Here is a 13,804-nt window from a genome sequence, read left to right as displayed (position 1 = left end):
GATTGATAAGTTCGTGACCTAAGGTAGAAGGAGATGAGTTATTAACTTCAAACTTTCTGCATAATCACCCAGAGTTGAACTGCATGTGCATGTAATGAGAGCTGTATAACTCATCACCTTCTACCTTAGGCCACAAACTTATCAATCACCCCTTCTGTGGACACCATCTGGAGGTCCAAGGTTCATATTCTCCATGACCTCTGGACTAAGTGTGTAAATGTAGGAGGGTCTATGTTGAAAAATAAATGTGCCAGGTTTTCTAAAATTGACTCCTTCTACCTTAGGCCATGAACATATTAATCAGCCCTCGTAACAAACTCAATGTCTTTCCTTCAAAACAGAATGAAAAAAGCCTTTTTAAATCGACTGACATATGTGGCAGCATTGGAATGAATGCAGATGATGCAGGTTCTGACAAAGAGCATTGCAGAGACACGAGCATATTTTTATCTCTCCAAAGCCACAAAAACAGTCTGTGCCCCTTCAGCTCCACTTCATCCTTTGCTCCCTGCTGACAAAGACTTGCTGCCTTCCACCATCCACTTCCTCATATTGGCATAGGCTGAACTTGAGCACTCAGCTTTCTTGCAGAGCCTGGTAGTCTAACACTGACTCCTCTATATGTACAGGGCTGTCATCTGTACAATCTGTTGGTGGTCCGGTAAATGAAATCAACCTCAAAGTTTATATTGAGCATCTAAGCTCAAGCAAGATTTTTTAAACTGAGAGAGTTATTGAGATAGTGTGCATCTCAGTGCACCTCTTAGTCCTTTAATGCAATGACATATTACCCAAAGCAAATGAAAATCTGATACTGCTGGAAATCTGAAATTAAAAACCAAAAGTGCTGGAAACACTCAGCGGGTCAGGCAGCATCTGTGGAAAGAAATACACATATTAACATTTCAGGTCAAAGGTACTTCAGCACTGACAAAGGACTTCTGTTTTTAAAATCTTGTTTGAAGCATAGCACTGAATATAAACCTTGAGGTTGGCTTTACTCACTGGGCACCGATAGATTGCACTTCTAGAGATGTCAGTGTTAGAATATCAGACTCTGGGAAGAAGTTGAGTGCTCCAGCACTTCCAGTTCTTACGACTGAAAGCAAGTTGTATGCACAAGGTTAAGGTCTAAATGGGATTATGCAAACTTTGATACTGGATTGGCGGATGACATAGGAAATTTACAACGCTCTAAACAGACAAAATAAATAAAAATAAATTCATTATATAATGTTCACAGGGTAAGAATAGGATTACTTGGCAGATGAATGCATGACTGACAAATTGATGCAGGGAGCAGTGTCTCAGATTTGTGGATCTTTGGAATCTCTTCTGGGGAAGGTGTCACCTGTTCAGAAAGAACATGTTACACATGAGGGAGACCACTATCCTCAGCTTTGCTGGAGTTGTCAGGAGGGTTTAAACAAGTTTGGCAGGGGGGCGGGAACTGGGATGATAGCTTAGAGTATGGGACAGTTGGTGTACAGGTAGAACAGAATTAGAATCAGAATCAGGTTTAATATCACCAACATGAAATCTGTTGGCTTTGTGGCAGGTGTACAGTATTGTACACTACACATAATAATGGAGGAAAAAGTTGTGAATTACAGTATATATATAAAATAGTTAAATTAAATAAGAACTACAACAATAAAAATAAAAAAAGTAATGAGGCAGTGTTCATGAGTTCAACGTCCTTTCAGAAATCAGATGGCAGAGGGGAAGAAGCTGTTCCTGAATCACTGAGTGTGCCTTCAAGTTCCTGTACCTCCTTCCTGGTGGTAACAATGAGAACAAGGCATGACCTGGATGATAGGCGTCCTTAATGATGGATGCCACCTTATTAATGCATCAGTCCTGGAGGATGCCCTGGATACTATGGAGGCTAAGTGTTCATGATGAAGCTGACTAAGTTTACAAGTCTCAGCAGCTTATTTAGATCTTGTGCAGTAGCCACCCCCCCCCCACCCCAGACAGTGTTTCAGCCAATTAGAATGCTCTCCACAGTACATCTGTAGAAATTTGTGACGTGTAGAGAGTCTGTGAGGAATGACAGGCAATCGATAGGGCAAATTTGCAGTCAGTGGGATGAGTTGTACTGTGCCTATTTTAATGCAAGAAGGATCAGGAACTTAAAAGCACGGGTCTGTGCTTGGAACTACAATGTCATAGCCTTTATGGAGACTTGGCTGTCAAAAGAGCAAGAATGGCTGCTAGATGTTCCAGGGTTTAGATGTTTCAAAAGGGACAGGGAGGTGGTGGAGAGTATCCAGGTAATATCACAGCTGCAAAAATGGAAAACATTTTGGAGGGATTGTCTACTGAGTAGAGTGGGTGGAAGTCAGAAATAGGAAGGGGGAAATCACTCTATTGGGAGTATTGTATACACACACTGTAGCAACAGAGATACTGAGGAACAGCTCGGGGGGGTGGGGGCAGATTTTGGAAAAGTGCAAAAATAACAGGGTTGGTGTCATGGGTAACTTCAACTTCCCTAAAATTCATTGACATCCCCTTAATGGAAAAAAGTGTAGATTCTTCTGAGGTGTATCCAGGAAGTATTATTGACTCAATATGTAGAGAAGTTAACCAGAGAGCGGCCATACTGGATCTGGTACTGGGTAATGAACCAGGTCAGGTGTCAGATCTCTCGGTGGGAAAGCATTCACAAACAATGAACACGACTCCCTGGCCTTGGAGAGGGATAGGAGCAGACTGTATGGGGAAGTATTTAAATGGAGGAGAAGGAAATTGTGAAGCTGTTAGGTAGGAGCTGGAGAGTATAAACTGGGAATGGATGTACCCGGAGGAAATACACAACAGAAACGTACAGATTGTTTAGAGAGCTGCTGCAGAACTTTACGGATAAGTTTGTCTCACTGGGGCAGGGAAGGGATGGTCGATGATGGAACCATGGATGACAAGAGAAATGGAACATCTAGTCAAGTGGAAGAAAGTATATTACTTAAGGTTTAGGATCAGACAGGACTCTAGAGAATTATAAGGTAGCCAGGAATGGACTGGAGAGAGCTAGAAGAGGGCATTAGAAAGCTTTGCTGAGTAGGATTAAGGAAAACCCCGTGTCCCACACAGATGTAAAGAACAGGAGGGTGGCCCGAGTGACAGTAGGACAATTAGGGTTAATAGAGGAAACATCTGCCTGGAGTCAGAGGAGGTAGGGGAGGTCCTTAATGAATTCTTGGCTTCAGTATTTACCAGTGAGGGTGACCTTGATGTTTGTGAGGACAGTGTAAAACAAGCTGATAGGCTGGAATGTTGATGAAAGAGGATATGCTGGATTTTTTGAAAACATTATATTAGTTAAGTTAGTAGATGACACAAAGTTGGTGGAGTTGTGGATATTGCGGACAGCTGTAGGTTGCAGCAGGACAGTCACAGCATGAGGAAAAGTGGCAGATGGAGTTCAACCCAAAAAGTGTCAAATGATTCATTTTGGAAGGTTGAATTTGAAGGCAGAATACAGGGTTAATGGCAAAATTCTTGGCAGAGTGGAGGAACAGAAGGATCTTGGTGTCCACATCCATAAACCTTCTGAAGTTTGTGTGCAAGTTGATAGAGTTGTTAAGAAGGCACATGGTGTGTATATTGATCAGGGGACTGAGATCAGGAACTGTGAGGTAGTGAATCAGAATCAGGTTTATTATCACCGGCATGTGACGTGAAATTTGTTAACTTAGCAGCAGCAGTTCATTGCAATAGATAACATATAAGCGGTGATTGATAAGTTTGTGGCCTAAGGTAGGAGGAGTCAATTTTAGAAAACTTCGCACATTTATTTTTCAACATAGCCCCCTCCTACATTCACACACTTAGTCCAACGGTCATGGAGCATACAGATCTTGGACCTCCAGAAAGTGTCCACAGCATGGGTGATTGATAAGTTGGTGGTCTAAGGCAGAAGGAGATGAATTATACAGCTCTCGTTATATACACATGCAGGACAACCCTAAGAGTGATTATGCAGAAAGTTTGAAGTTAATAACTCATCTCCTTCTACCTTAGGCCACAAACTTATCAATCACCCTGATGAGTTATTAACTTCAAACTTTCTGCTTAATCACGCAGAGTTGACCTGCATGTGTGTGTAATGACAGCTGTATAACTCATCTCCTTCTACCTTAGGCCATGAACTTATCGATCACCCATGCTGTGGACACTTTCTGGAGGTCCAAGATCTGTATGCTCCACGACTGCTGGACTAAGTGTGTAAATGTAGGAAGGGACTATGTTGAAAAATAAATGTGCTAGGTTTTCTAAAATTGACTCCTTCTACCTGAGGCCACGAACTTATCAATCATCCCTCGTAGAAGAGGAAAAAATTATAATTAATAAATAAATCTATTACAATATACATATGTTGAATAGATTAAAAATCGTGCAAAAGCAGAAATAATATATATTTAAAAAGTGAGGTCGTGTTCACAGGTTCAATGTTGATTTAGGAATCAGATGGCACAGAGAAAGAGGCTGTTCCTGAATCGCTGAGTGTGTTCCTTCAGACTTCTGTACCTCCTACCTGATGGTAACAGTGAGAAAAGGACATGCCCTGGATGCCGGGGGCTCCTTGATAATGGACGCTGCCTTTCTGAGACACCGCTCCTTGAAGATATCCTGTGTACTTTGTAGCCCAAGATGGAGCTGACTAAATTTACAACCCTCTGCAGCTTCTTTTGGTCCTGTGCAGTAGCTTTCCCCCCCCCCCCCCCACACCCATACCAGACAGTGATGCAGCCTGTCAGAATTCTCTCATCGGTACATCTATAGAAGTTTTTAGTGTTTTTGTTGACGTAACAAATCTCTTCAAACTCCTAATGAAGTAGTGTTGCTGTCTTGCCTTCTTTATAACTGCATTGATCTGTTGGGACCAGGTTAGGTCCTCAGAGATCTTGACACCCAGGAATATTGCAGCACTATAAAACCCTGGTTAGACCAAACGTGGCATATTGTGTCCAGTTCTGCTCATCTCACTGTAGGAAGGATGTGAAACCTTTAGAGAGGTGCAAAGGAGATTTGCCAGATGCTATCTGGAGTAGAGAGCATGTCTTATTAAGATTATTTGAGTGAGTTAGAGCTTTTCTCTTTAGAGTGAAGGAGGGTGAGAGGTAACTTGATAGAGGTGTAGAAGTTGATAAGACGCATGGATAGAGTGGATAGCCAGAGACTTTTCCCTGGGTGAAAAAGACTAATACCAGGGGGGCATAATTTTAATGTGATTAATAGAAGGTGTAGGGGATGTTAGAGGTATGATCTTTACAGAGAGTGCTGGCTATATGGAATGCCCTGCCAGGGATAGTGGTCAAGGCAGATACATTGGGAGCTTTAGATAGGCACATGGACGATAGAAGATGGAGGGTTATGTAGGAGGCTATGGTTAGAAAAGGTTAAAGGCTGGCAGAACATTAAAAGCCAAAAGGAATGAACTGTGCTGTAACATTCTACGTTCTATTTCTGAGTGCTACGCAGCCATGAACAAAACTCAAGCAGCGTTTGTGAAGGAATGTATTGGAACATTTCAATGGCATGATATTTCTGGTTTGACAGCTGTTAGTTGACACTAAATATCCCATTAAATTTCCAAAATGACCAGTAGGCAGTGAAGAGACATTTTCATCCAGTAGTGAAGTAGAACATAAAACATAGAACCATACAGCCCACAATGTTGTGCCAAGTTAATCAAATTAGCAAACTAGGGGATTGCGTCATCAAGCACCTCAGCTCCATACACCAGAAGTGGGACTTCCCAGTGGCTGAACATTTCAATTATCATTCACATTCCCACTCCAATGTGGCCTCCTCTTATTCCAAGACAAAGCCACCCACAGGGTGGAAGAACAAAACCTTATATTCCATCTGGTTAGCTTCCAACCTGATTTCTCTTTCCAGTAAAAAGATTCCCCCCCCCACTTCCTCCTTTTCCCACTCTGACCTTTCACCTTTTATCACCTGTCTAGCACTTCCCCCGGGTGACCTCCTCCTTTCCTTTCTCTTTTGACCCACTCTCCTCTCCCATCAGATTCCTTTTTCGCCAGCCCTTGACCTTTCCCACCCACCTGACTTCACCTACCACCTTCCAGCCAGCCTCCTTTCCCTCCTTCACCTCTTTGTTCTGATACCTTTTTCCTTCCTTCTGAGTCCTGAAGAAGGGTCTTGGCCCTAAACATTGAATATTTATTCATTTCCATAGATGCTGCCCAACCAGCTGAGTTCCTCCAGCATTTTGTGTGTGTTTAGCCATCAAATGCCCAGCTAACCTCATCCCTTCTGCCTGCACAATGCGTATACACTTCCTTTTCCTGCACATTCATGTGCCTACCTAAAAGCCGCTTGAAGGCTTCTATCGTATTTGCCCCCACCGCCATCCCTGGCTGTGCATTGCAGGCACCATCACTCTCCGTGTGAAAAATTCACTCTACACATCTCCTTTCAACTTACTCCCGTGACGAGATCTGAAGGATTATTCTAAAGTGGACTGTTCCTTTAACAAGAGAGAGAGGGAGCGAACAGTTTGTGTACGAATTCAGCAGCAGGACGAGAGAGAAAGTCTGTGAGTTGCCTTGGAAACTGAAAGACGGAGGTATATGATGGACAGCTCATGTTGGAGACATATGTAAGGTCAGTCGACTTTTTAATCAGACGCCACAGGAAACACACGACGCCGGTGAGCTTCGTGTGCCCACGACAAGCGAGGGGTTTTTGCTCACAGTGTGGACAAAGGAGTGACCAGTGGAACACTATCGGTGTGTTTAACCCTGGCCCGGGTTGATAGCATTACCGTGGAAACGGTCCCCTTTCTGTGGTCAAGTCGGTAACTTTAAATAAGTTTCCGGAGCGGGAGGACGACGTGGAGGATTGGCATTGGAAGACAAACTAAATCTCTCTCTCTCTCTCCAACTCTTCTCAAACCAAATTCCATTTCTTACCATTGCCACCGTAAGACTGTATCACCTGAGCTGGGGACGCTTGGGAACCTAATTTACTCACCTACATATATGCATATACTCTGCTAACCTGTTTACCTTATCTTGTTTTGTATTACTTCATTCACGTAGTTACTAATAAAATAGAGTTTGTAACGGACTCCAGGTGCGTCCATTTCTGATGGGGTTTTTTAACCCGTTATGGGGTACGTAACACTCCACTCACCTTAAGTACACGCCCTCTGATATTGAACATTTTAACCCTAGGAACAAAAATACTGACTACCTACCCTATGAGTGCCTCTCATAATCAGATAAGTCTCTTAATAGATCTCCCCTCAGCCTCTGCCACACCAGAGAAAACAAAAGAATTTTGTCCAACCTCTCCTTATAGAATATGCCTTCCAATCAAGGCAATATTCTGGTAAACCTCTCCTGTGCCTTCACCAAAACCTCCAAATCATTTCTACAATGGGACAACCAGAACTGGATACAATATGCATTCATGTGGTTTAACCAGAGTATTAAAAGTTTGTTAATTAACTCCCAACTATTAAACTCATTTTCTTGATTAATAAAGACAAGCATGTCGTATTCCTTCTTTACCACTCTACTAACCTGTATAGCCTAATTCAGGAGCTATGAAATTGGACCCCAAGACCCATCTACCTGTCAACACAGTTAAGGATATTGCCATTGGCAGTGTACTCTCACTATACATTTAATCTCACAAAGTGCAACACCTCACTCTTGGCTGGGTTAAACTCCATCTGTCATTTATGTGCCCATATCTGCAACTGTTAAAGGTCCTGCTGTATCCTTTGACAGTCTTCTTTGCTATCCACAGCACCACCAATCTTCTTGTCTGAAAATTTACTAATTCACCCTTCTACATATTCATTCAGGTCATTTATATACATACACTCAGTGGCCACTTTATTAGGTTCCTCCTGCATCTGTGGGAAAAGTGGCCACAGTGTGTATGTTTGTGATCTTCTGCTGCTGTAGCCCATCTATTTCAAGATTCAACATGTGTGTTCGGAGATGCTGTTCTGCACACCACTGTTGTAATGTGTGGTTATTTGAGTTACTGTTGCCTTCCTGTCAGCTTGAACCAGTCTGGCCATTCTCCTCTGACCTCTTTCATTAACAAGGCAATTTTTTCGCATAGAACTGCCATTCACTGGACATTTTCTTGTTTTTCACATAATTCTCTGTAAAGTCTAAAGAAAAATCCCAGAATATCAGCAGTTTCTGAGATACTCAAACCACCCCATCTGGCACCAATGATCACTCTACAGTCAAAATCACTTAGACCATATCTTCTCCATTCTGCTGTTTGGTACAAATAATGACTGAACCCATTAGACCATGTCTGCATGATTTTATTCATTGAGTTGCTGCCACATGGTTGGCTGATTAGATAATTGCATTAACAAGCAGTGTTATAAGAGAGTATATCACAAACAACAGACATCCCGGTACAGATCCTTACAAATACCCTAGTAACAGACCTCCAGCCAGAATAGGGTCCATCAACCATTACCCTCTGTCTTTTATGGCCAAGCCAATTCACCATGGATCCCATGAATCTTAATCTTCTGGATGAGCCTGTCATGGCTTGTGGATAATATCCACAGCTCTACCTTCTTCAGTCACCTTCATCACAATGAAAAACTCAATCATTGTAAGACATGACTTACCCTACTCAAAGTCATGCTGACTGTCTTTATTAGGCCATGATTTTCCAAATGCTCATAAATCCTATCCCTAAGAACCCTCTCCAGTAAATCCCCAACAACTGATATGAGACTTGTAAGTCTATAGTTTTCAGGATAAACCCTACTTCTCTCCGTGAATAATGGAACAACGTTAGTTACTTGCAGGTTCTCTGCAACCTTGCCTGTGTCTAGAGAACATGAATATATTAATCAAGGCCCCAGCAATCTCATTTCTTGCCTATATCAATAACCTGAGTATATCCCATCAGGCTCTGGGGACTTAGCCATCTCAATTTCTTTAAGTGAGCCATTACTACCTTCTTCTTTATCTCAGAATGCCGTAGCACATTAGAACACTCCACATTGATCTCCCTATCCTCCACATCCGTGATAAAAACTGATGCAAGTTACTCAGTTTAGGACCTCACCCACATCCTCTGCTTCCAAGAACACATTCCCTCCTTTACACTTGCGTATTTCTATACACTTTCTAGATATCCACTTGACCTTGGCAGTTGTAAAAAATACATTGGAATTGTCTTAATCCTACTTGCTGAGGATTTTACATAGCCCTCCTGATTCTCCTAATTCCCTTTTTGAGTTCTGGCTTCTCCACAATCCTCAAGGGCTCTGTTTGATTTTCACAAACATGAGAAAGTCTGCAGATGCAGGAAATCCAGAGCAACACACACAAAATGCTGGAGGAAGTCAGCAGATCAGGCAGCATCTCTGGAAACACAGTGGGACTTCCTGGTGGCTAAACATTTTAATTCCGATTTCCATTCCCGTTCCAAAACGTTTATCCATGGCCTCCTTTTGTGCCAAGATGAGGCCACCCTCAGGGTAAAGGTGCAACACATTATATTCTCTGTGGGTACCCTCCAGCCTGATGGCATGAATTTTGATTTCTCCTTCCAGTGAAGAAATTTCCACCCCCCGCCCCCATTCCCCACTTCTTGTCTGCTATTACTTCCCCCAGGGTCCTTTCCTCCTTCCCTTTCTCCTATTGTCCACTCTCCTCTCCTATCAGATTCTTTCTTCTCCAGCCTTTGACCTTTCCCACCCACCAGGCTTCACCTATCACCTTCCAGCTAGCCTATTTCCCACCCCCACCCCTACCTTTTTAATTCTGGCATCTACACCCTTCCTTCCTGAAGAAGGGTCTCGGCCTGAAATGCCGACGGTTTGCTCTTTTCCATGAATGCTGCCTGACCTGCCGAGTTCCTCCAGTGTTCTGTGCGTGTTGCTCTGTTTGATTTTGCTCCCCAAACCTTACATACATTACATTTTCACTCTGGACTAAATTCACTACCTCTCTAGACATCCAAGGTTCCCCTACCTTCCCCCCCTTGTCCTTCCTTTGTTCTGGAACATACCCGTCTGTTTGCTACGCAGTTTGTTCTTAAAACACTTTCCACACATCAGATGTGGACTTGTCTAGAAGCAGCTGTTCTCAATTAACTCTCCCTACTTTCTGCCTAACATTCTTGTAACTTGCCCTGCTCCAATTTAGTATTCTCTCGCATGGTCCATGCATATCCTTATCTATAGTTATTTTAAAACTTAAGGAGCTGTGGTCACCGTTCCCTAATTTTTCTACCACTGAAAGGTCGGTCACTCAGCCAGGCTCATTACACAATACCAGGTCCAGTGTGGCGCTACTTCTTGTTGGGCCTAAACATAGCGATTTAAGAAACACTCCTGTATGCACCTAACAAATTCTTCCCCAGATAAACCTTGAGAGGTCCCAATCTATACTAGGGAAGTTGAAAACACCCACTACAACACACTGTTGTTTCTACACAATTCCTTTATCTGCCCACATATCTGTTTCTCAATGTCCCAGAGGCTGTTGTGGGGTCTGTCACAAAATTCCATCAGCTATATCGCTCCTTTCTTATTTTTGAGTTCTACTCATCTAGAGTCAGTGGATGAGCTCTCTATTAGGCCCCCCTTAGTGGCTGTCTTTTGTAACAGGACATTTGAAATACTTGCAAGAGGTATGCATGCAGCAGCCAAGTCGAACCAAACCAATTGCTGCAGCTGGTGACCCCCAGAGATCTGTTATACTTGTATGACGTGCCCTCAGCTCCAATGATAATTTCAAAAGTCGAAGACATGTATTCAATCCTTTATTAGCAATTAGTAAACATATAATCTTGAAGCAATGAATCTTAAGTGTACCCAAGTGTAAGTTAAGCATAATGGAGCGTAATTGAGTGGGCAACAAAAGTTATGACACCCGTCGGCCGCCAGCTGCATATTGCCATGAACGAAGCACAAAGACATGATCTACTCCCTTTGCTTTTACCACACCCCTACTAATGTGACTAGTTAGTATAATAAACATAATAAATGCACAAAACAGAATACAATGCAGATAGAAAGCAGATGCCTACTTACTGACATCGTAGTGGTGCGGTTAGTAGAGCTGCTGTCTTCCCATTTCCAGTAACCCTGCTTTAACCCCGACCACCATGTTGTCCATATCGAGCTTGCATATCCTCCCTGCACCTGTAAGGATTTCCTTGGGGTATTCCAGTTTCTTCCAAAAGGTGTGCAGATGTATAATTTATTTGTTGTTCCAAGTTGTTCCAAGACAGCAGGTGAGTGGTAGAGCTGTGGGGTGTGGGGACATGGGAAAAATAAAATGGGATTAGTATAAATGAGTACTTGATGGTCAGTGTGGGCTCAGTGGGCCAAAAGATCTGTCTCCATGTTGAATGATTTCATAACACTTTTATGATCTTCTCCTTCTCTTCCTTGTAATAGTTTGAATAATCCTCTCTGAATGCTCTTTTTCATTTTCCCTATCATGCTATATTCTAAGAAGGTATGGAGGGCTGTGAAGCCAGTGCAGATCAATGGGAGTGGGTATATTAAATGGTTCAGCACAAACTAAATGGGCCAAAGGGCCTGTTTCAGTACTCTGCTTTTCCTATGACTATGACTCTAAGGTCACCTAAGATAGGTCTTACTTGGGTGGACGCCTTAAAATAAGGGCAAGACTCCCAGTAAACCGTAGGTACTTTGAAGAACTCTAGAAAGCATCTACAATCATTCTAATTACCAAAAGAAATTGCTCAGAAACTAACGAGAGTAGTCGATGATTTTTTAGAATTGTATATTTGAGTGGTCCTTCTTGCTGCTGATGTACAGTATGTTCTTTGTTTTGTATTAGGAGGCAGCACAGAGTTGCAAGGCAATAGAGATGACATCAGACTGGCATGCTTTGCCTACCCAACGTACTTGTACTGGGTGTCCAATTCCAAATGTTCTATGTTGCCAGCACACCAAATATAATTTTGGAATCAAATCAGCTTGCGCAATACTCAGAAAATTTCTTGATCAAAATCAAATTATGCATTCATGGATTGCAGCAATGTATCAAGAGTCAGATGTCAAGGTTAAGAAGTTGACTCAGATACTTATGGTAGTGAAAAGCATGTTGTGGTCCTTTGGTTGCAAGGCATTAATGGTCAGAAATCTATAACAAGGTGGATCCCCTCCTCCTTCCCTTTCTCCTATGGTCCACGCTCCTCTCCTGTCAGATTCCATCTTCTCCAGCCCTTGACCTTTCCCACCCACCTGGCTTCACCTGTCACCTTCCAGCTAGCCTCCTTCCCACTCCACCACCACCCCAACCTTCTCATTCTGGCATCCTCCCCCTTCCTTCTCAGTCCTGAAGAAAGGTCTCAGCCCAAAATAACGAGTTTATTTAATTCCAAAGATGCTGCCTGATGTGCAAAGTTCCTCCAGCAGTTTGTGTGTGATCCTAATTGGATCCTGTATCATTTGACAGGTCATGCCTGTGGTGAGGCAGCAGGAAGACAACCGGAAAATAAAAGACAGGGTAGAGAACAAGTGGACCTGAACTGCATGGTGCAGCTCACGCAAACCTGAAACTAAGACTGTAGGGTAGAATTCAAGCAGGCCAGAAATAGAGAAGACCTAGTGGACTATGTAGTAGAGTGAACCAGGAACAGGCTGGAAACAGCAGAGGACAAACTAACTCAGGAATGTGTTACAGCAATCAGAAACAGATTGAAGCAGAGAGACTGGGCAGTGCACTAAGCAATATGAAAAGGGCCACACACAAAATGCTGGAGGAATATAGCAGGCTAGGCGGCATCTATGGAAAAAGGCACAGTCAACATTTCGGACAGAGATCTGTACTTTTTTCCATAAATGCTGCCTGGCTGCTCAGTTCCTCCAGCATTTTGTGTGTTGCTTGGATTTTCAGCATCTGCAGATATTGTCTTGTTTGTAATATTAAAAGGGTGTATGCACAGCAAAGTGAAGCACAAGAATGATGCATGTAAATGGAATTGACATAGATGGGCAGAGGAGCCTCTTAGACATGATGAGCCAAAGGGCCATTTCTATGCAGGATGAGACTATGACTATGACTATCCCAAAAACTAATTTGGCATATCTGGCATCCTTGGCAGGTCTGTCCAAATGTTCAGTTCATATTGAAAAGTTTACAAATTTCACAACTCTTCCTGGAAAGCATTCTTAGACATGGAAACTGATCCAACTATGATGAAAACATGTATGCAAGTTTGTTCACATGATGCTAATAACTTCTGTCTGTGCTTCCACACAAAAATAACCGAGAAAAAAAGTAAAGATTGAAAATTGTTGGTGTTCATAGGGATCTGGGTGTCCATAAATACAGATTATTGAGGGTAAACATACAGATATACGAATCAGTTAGGAGGACATGTAGCTCTTTCTTACAAAGGGACCTGAGCACATGTATTGGGATGCCTTGCTTCAGTGTTATAGAAGCCAGGTGAGTCTCCATCTGGAACACTGTGCAAGGAAAAAGAGGGAGTGCAGATTTTCTTGTGTTTATGATTTGAAATAGACAAAGCATAGAAGGATATTTTTCTATTGTGGACAACTGGAATTAATGTAAATGGCTGAAGGGCTTGTGACTGTACTGTGTGATTCTGTGACTTCTGGTACAAGTTTTACTTACAAGAATAGTTATAAGACCACTTATAACTGCTTAATTCCAACTCTTTCATTAAGTAACTCCCTTCATGTGGCGTTTGCATCATACACATAGGTAAGTGATGTAACTACATTATATGACCAGTCAGCTTATTGACATATTTGTATGCAAATGCACCA

The sequence above is a fragment of the Hypanus sabinus genome, chromosome 20 (assembly GCF_030144855.1).
Source record: "Hypanus sabinus isolate sHypSab1 chromosome 20, sHypSab1.hap1, whole genome shotgun sequence".
Classification (NCBI taxonomy): Eukaryota; Metazoa; Chordata; class Chondrichthyes; order Myliobatiformes; family Dasyatidae; genus Hypanus; species Hypanus sabinus.
The sequence above is the reverse complement of the archived record's forward strand: the minus strand, read 5'-3'. Positions refer to the sequence as shown.